The 7,205-nt window shown below is 46.1% G+C and overlaps 1 pseudogene; it reads right to left on the reverse strand.

The window, feature by feature from the left end:
* Positions 1-275: 275 nt before the first annotated feature.
* Positions 276-1,325, reverse strand: LOC102496405 (ubiquitin carboxyl-terminal hydrolase 12-like; annotated as a pseudogene).
* Between the last annotated feature and the right edge of the window lie 5,880 nt (positions 1,326-7,205).

The following is a 7,205-nucleotide window of genomic DNA, read 5'->3' on the forward strand; positions in this document are numbered from 1 at the left end:
AGATAAAATGCTTATCAGTGACTAGATGGCTGTTTTACAAGAGTTGGTATCTCTGACTTCACTTTTTTCCTGTGTGAAACTGCAGATGCATAATACCTGAGCAAATAAACCAACTCTCAAGATAGCAAGGGCCTGCTAATCCATCGTCTTTGTCTGTGCAGTGTGCTACTGCCCTGAGCTTCCTGCATTTCTCTTTCTTGAAAAATCAGTCATTGATCCTTTCCAACATATGCAGAGAAGAAATGAGGAAGAAAGTATCCCTGTCATGCTCACCCTCAGTCCCAAGATTGATAAAAGGGGATTTAACCAGACTCAGAGCTCTTGAGATAGCTGATGTCAGAATTCTTCAATACCTTGTGCATCTACTTTTTCTACAATGTAGAACAACAACAACCAAAAGTCATAACTCATAACTATTGCAATATAATGTCCTCGACTGGGAACACGTCCACAGTGCACCACCACAAGGTCGTACATCCTGTCATTGCATCACCTGAAGTGTTGAACAGATGAAGTTCCAAAAGAAAAACTATGCAGTAAAAAAGTTTTGTGTATCAATGAGGTTGATCTATATATTTACATCCCTTCAAGTATAGAGCTAGAATCATGAGCACTTTAAGTTTCATCTGTCTGTGTGCTTCTTGTCTGCTGTGACACTTAACAGTAACATTTGCATTCACTACAGAGTGTTTCTGTGTTGCTAACACCTTTTAAACTGTAATTGATGCGTTCTGTTCCATGTAAACAGAAAGATCTAAAAAATCTTCATCTTTACTGCTTACAGTTTCACAAGTAAGACATTTGGTTTCATCAGTTAATGTTCTCTGAAAAAAATCTCATGAACCCACGTGGGTCTGGTGTGCTGTTGTTTTTGCTATCAATGTTACCGTTAGGTAAGCAGCCATGCTATTTCTCCTGCTTCCTCTCTTATTTAGTGGGTCATTTAAGAATACATGGGCATCTTGTCACAAATGTTTGTCAAAAGCTCATTCCCTTTGTGCAACCCTGTTAGGAACATCTTAGGAGGTATCTCCAACCTTCTCCTTTTGAGTAACGATGCTATGGAAGAGATCTGCTAAGCATGCAAGAAGGTTCTCCTTTCTAGGCTGACTCTTGTATACTGGAACTTTTTCCTGAAATGGACAACAAAAACAAAGTGTTTGCAGAACTGAATTGCAGTAGCAGGTACTCCAAAAACTGACTAATCTGAAATAGTGCTCATTGACTGGAAACTGGTCTCGACCAATCTCTTTCTCAAATGCTGAGGCATTGGTACTTATGGTACAGATGGAGGTGAATTTGGAGACTGTCATTAGGATTTCCATCTGCCCAATGCCATCTTCCACCCAATCACAACAGCAGCAGCAGCAGCAACAATGGCTGGGGAGGATGGCTGTCCACCCACTCATACTGCAGCCTGTGAGCCAACTCCAGCTACTAGGGACCTACGCACGGAACCTGCTGGGCCACCCCTCCAGCATGATCTTTTCACTCACTCTGCTGGTGTCCTATGATGGAAAATCCTGTGCATTATTAATATAGAGTTCCTTGGTCCTTCAGGTGAGAAGGCAGTACCCAGTGTGTACACAAATTCTTACACAGAAGACATTTGCAGCCTGTGACTCACGATGGCTATTGTTTTTTTCTCTGGATCTCCCTGCCCTCCTCTGTTCTCATATGATGAATAATTTATCACAGATATTCACTACTGCCGCATATTTTTGCCTACAGAAAATACTACTGAATTGTTGTTTATAACCCTTGCTATGAGTGTTTTTAAAGGAGTTTCTGCCTCAGCACCCAGTCTCAGGTCTGAGATAGGTTACATCGCACCCAGTCTTAACCATCATCTTGGCCTAACTATACCTTCTCCTCCCATCTTGCTGTCTGTGACACCACCTGCTGGTGTCTCAGCTCATTGATAATCCAGCAAATCCCATGCTGTGGACCATGATAGAGTTCATGATCAATGGTAATGCACTGTCTACGAGAGGCTGGCACCCATGGGGCAACCAAATTCAAGTCCTACTCCAGGTACCTTGAAACACACTGATGCATGTGTACATGCTCATGGTTCACTGGGCCAGAGGCTGTAAGAAGTGGTCACAACATGACCAGATCTATAGGGTGCTCTTCTTCCACTGTCAGGCTCATGCTTGTGCTCTCTCTCTCTCTCTCATGGGCACGTGCTCTATCATAAATAAAGAAAAACTTAATGGTCAGCAGAGTTCTGTAAATAAATGTCCTCTCCTCAAGTGTTTCTTTTATGTATTTACCCATAACCCCCACAGGAACACCTGAGGGATGAAACCCATGGGCCTCAATAGAAAGGCCTAGTCCTATGGCTTCTCTGCCCCAGATCACCACTTGCTCTCTTAGCTATTTGCTGCCTCTAGTTTTTGTGTCTTTATCTTAACCTTTCTGGGTCCCATTAATTTTTTTTTCATTTTGTTTTCTTTTATGTAATTTGCTTTCACTTCCAAATGTCTTGCCTGACCAACACACCCAAAGATAGCGGTCTCCTGGTCAGAGCTCGCCTTACATAGTGGATACTGCGCTTGTAGTCATTTTGAAGAGAGAGACCTCAAGAACACATTAGAAGGAAACTACAATAGAAATAACAACTCAGCTCTAACAAACTCAGGCAGCCAGTGCAGACAGTTCGCATGACCTTCTGAACAACACAGGTGCTGCAGAGCAGAAGGCAAAGTCTGAAAAGCAGTGGCTCCACCTCCCAGCAGTCTTCGGCACCCCTGAGGAGTCTGTGGAAGGTGGGTGCGGTAGGGAACAGAACCCACAAAGAGCGTTCTCATGGTTGAGAATTGTGGACTATTCTGGGAAGCAACATTCCTTGGCAACAGAACTTCATGGTTTTATAAACCACCTATTTTTTTTTAAATGCCAGAGGGTGTGTATACTCACCAGAGAAAGTGATAGAGGAAAGCCCTCCACAATGGGGTGTGATCACACTGCAATCCCTGCTCCACTAGGCTACTTGGGCTGCCCTTTACAATCCATCTTGAAGGTGTCATTTCCTCTGCCCAATCCATAAAAATGAGGCTTTTTTGGGCACAATGCAGCAATATGTAAACTCATTTTACATGACTTTCAAATAACCAGGAAAGTCCAAAATAACCCAGGATCTGGTAAGTAGAGCATTCTCTTGTTCAAGTTTTGTTGTGGGGAGGAATTCGACAAACTTGGCTAGTCTACATGTGTGCTGAGCTATGTGTCCCTAGGAGAACATTCTGTGCATTTCATTGAGCACATGCCTGCAGTTTACTGTCTGAGTGTATTCACACTTACCTGGGACCTTCAAACCTGACTGGATTACATGTGTGATCCTAACACTGCAACAGAAACTCACTAGTCAGGATGTCTACACCTGTGACTGAGGTTTCCCTCACCTTCCAGGTGCTCTGGCTGAAAATATATCAGAAACTGCCTGCAGTTGTGGCACAGAACTGCTGCTGCTTTTTAACTGGTCTGAAAGGAACACAAAAAGGTGCTATGGTCTGTTTACAGTGGCTCTGAAGAGAAACCACATTTCATTCTAGACAATGTAAGATTTAGGGAAATCTAACTCTGTCTATAGGATGGTGAGTTCGTCCGCCCCACTTAGACATGGAAGAAGCTACTTCATGGGTTCCAGAACAGCACTCATGATAAGGACTGTTTACCGACAGGGAGGGGGGGGCTAAAATCCTGTCCTCTGAGAGAAGCCAGGAAACCTCTTCAAAGACTCCTCATTCCTGGGAGGGTAAACTGCTCATCTTCTGTGGGGCCTACTTCTTAAAGGGCCATCTGCAGGATGTGCTCAGGAAGTTTGCACCTTGGTGAATCAATGTTTCCACCATAGTTCATGAACTCTCCCTGCTTTCATTATGCAGTTCTCATTTTCAGCTCGTTTTCCATTTCAGCATGCCTAGGAGGTCGATGGTTGTTCAAAGCTGGATCTGAGACCAAAACATTAACCTGACATTGCCAATAACCACCGCTTAGGGTTTTATACTATAGGAGAAACTCACGTGCGAGGAGGGACAGGGCTGATGGGGATTCCAGGCACTAGTAGCTTCTACTCCATGTTTGCCCTGCTGCATTTGCACTCAGCCTCCCTCTGAGGCCTAAAGTTGCCACTCTCACCACTCACCCCACCCCCACAGCAAGCTGGGGCTTTTAAACAGCATTCCCAGCATCCTGCCTGAGAAGCTGTTTGCCCTGAGTCCCTGGAGTCCATTTATTTAAATAATATCTGTGAAGGAGCACAGATTGCTATCCTAAGTGGATGCAGAATGGAGAAATTGAGAGCAAACTAGATGTTGGTCTTAAATTACTACTTCTACTACTACTACTATTACTATTAATATTATTTAGGTTTTTTTCCATAGGGTGTGTGCACTCATAGGAGAGACAGAGAAAGGGAAAATAAGAAATCACCCCCCCAAGAGGATAGCTGGTCTGAAATCCCTTCTCCATTCTCCTCTTTGGACCCTGGGCTTGTGTGCACATGCATCTAGTATGAGTCTCAAGCGACTGGGTCCAGGACTCAAACTGCAGCTGGCCATGTGCATGTCCAGCACCCCAACCCCCATGTCCCTGCTGGCCCCAAGATGTTGATCTTCAAGAAATAGGACCAATCAGTCACTCTTGCACACTCTCCCTGGGGAATGACTTTTGGCAACAAGCCTAAAAGGACAGGCCTAGTGGTGTCAACCATAAGTAGGATCTGACTATAATCAAGGGAAATGTCTACTGGTCCAATGTTCCTAAATGTTTACAAGTTGCTCTAAAACACTTTGCTTCCCTAGAGGTGTTTGTATGTATGTAGTTCTGGTGGAACTGACTCTGCCCACATGACTTCTCATTTCTGCTCCACTGGAGCCACTAGGCTAATCTTCTGAGAAAGAAGCCCTCAACCTTTGCCACTGGGCTCTCTTCTTTCCCTGCCAAAGGTTGCCTGCTCATAGATGCCCAGATTACAGGAGGAAACTGCACAAAGGAAAATTATAGTCTGTCACTGAAAAATTCAAAGGGATTTAAATCTCAGTGAGCCTAAGGCTAGAGTACTCACCAAAGTGTAAGCCTGGCCACCAGCCTGTCCTCAGAAGATTAGTGATTGGTTGAGTCCCCCCATCAGATACTGCCACAGAAGAGATGGTTCCAAACCTCCATTCAAAGTCAATACTCTATAGCCATGATGCTACGTCCTACAGCACAGGACTAGCTGGTGGTGTAGCAGCTCACTGCTGACATGGACGGGAGCCACGCTGCAGTTACACGGATGTGTTCTTTGTGGTCTGATGAAAGATGGCCCAGCAGGTGGATTTCCATCCCCAGTGTAATAATAAGGGCATTTTATGTCTTCGTGTTCCTACCAACCAAGGTTACCAATAGTACTGGGAACACTTTTACTTTTACAAAAGGATACTTTAAGTGGTGAAATTTACTGAAAGTTCACTGCTTCATTAAGTTTCACTCAGCATGTGCTGCAGACATGGGGCTGCCTGCCAAGGGGTCAGTAGGCCATGAGGAGTAGCAATGGCTGTGGGCTCCCAGCAGCAGATCCTGTTCCAGGAGGTGGCCTCTTTCTCAAGGACAGCCCCTTGCTCGGTGCAGAGGCCTGACCATGATATGAACATGGAGTATTAGGTATATTGATGGTCACTCCATACAGAAGGCCCAGGGCAGGGTCCTGGCTGTGACCTAAGCATTGAGTATTTTGTTGACCACTTCTGTCCCCACCTCTCCATGTATTGAGCCGGGTGCAGGCAGCACCTCAGCTGTGGGCTTCTCCTGAGGGCACAAGTCCAGCCCCTCCAGTCTGCAGTGGGGCCCTGGGGGTCTCAGGATGCCGTCTGACTCAGGGTCTTGGGGTTTCAATGTCCAGGCTGCAGGTTGCCTCACAGCTGAACTCTCAGCCCTCAGAGAACCTCTCAGGGCTCGCTCAGCTGTAGCTGCTGCTGCCTGGCTCACAATGGGTGGCTGACACTGGCTGGACTGGCTCTGTGAGGATGCCTGTGGTCACACTTACCCCTCATGGCTTCAGCTCAGGGTGCCCCCCAGGCAACCTGGCTCTGACATGGAACACCTGGAAATTAATTGGCCTGGGAGTAGAACAAGCAGTCAGGGCTCTATGACATCTAGGATAGAAGGTGAAAAATAAGCTTTTAGTGGTGGGCCTCCCTCTTTTACTCCACCCAGACAGGGCTAGTCTATCCCACTTTAAGAATGCCTCAGGGGACCTCAATATCATTTGGTGACAGAATGTGAGTCTTCCTCCTGCCTTTGAGATGCCCCTCTCTGCTTTCCCCCATCTCCTCCCAGCCCTCTTTTTGGTGGTTCTGCATTTCAGAGGGACAGCACAAGCCAGGCTGTCTCATCACCTAGAGAGTCCCCTGACTGAGGAGAACTATACTAAGGGGCAGCTGGGTGGTAGCGAGTCCACCTGGATGAAGAGCACAGGCACATCTCTTCCTTCCATTCCTGCCTTCCCAACTTCAGGGTGCCCTGAACCCCAGTTCTACTTGGAAACCTGGTACACTCAGCCAACTCACCTCTTGGCCCTTCCGCAAGCCTAGAGACCTGAACAGCCACTACCACTCCAGTGGCTATTTGGGTGGCTTTGATTAAGTGCGAGTCAGGGCCTGGGTGGGACATGGGAGAGTTGGCGCTGTGACTCGGAGCTGCCAGAGGACATCTGGGCCAGCCTGAGCACGTCCTGCCCCTTCCCCTGTGCTGCCCTCCCCACCCACATGTCCTCACTGAGGCTCCCATGGTGTGTGTGTACAGGGGCCATGGGGCACTGCTGTGAGCTCTTCATACTCAGAATGTCAAGAATCCTCCCTGAGGTAGGTTTCAGTATATTCAATGCAGAGAAAAAGTAGCAAACAACACATAGAGTCACATAAGAAACTATGAACGACACAGAAGGGTGTTTTAAATTTTAAAACAATGCAAGTTGCAGAAGTAAATATAGAACATACATTTACAGAAAGTTTTAAACCCTACTAAGTTAAATCATATATTAATTACAGATTAACTGATATGCATTAAAACTATAATGAAGGGCAAAAGAATGTTTAATTTAGGATGAATGATTCTAAGTGGGGACAAAGGAAAGGGCCTCAGGGACCAGCAGTTAGTGTAATGGCTATGTCATTGGACTCCCATGTAGTCAACCGCCGTTCGTGTCCCGGACCTGGCGG

The sequence above is a fragment of the Tupaia chinensis genome, unplaced genomic scaffold (assembly GCF_000334495.1).
Source record: "Tupaia chinensis unplaced genomic scaffold, TupChi_1.0 Scaffold144358_1, whole genome shotgun sequence".
NCBI lineage: Eukaryota > Metazoa > Chordata > Mammalia > Scandentia > Tupaiidae > Tupaia > Tupaia belangeri.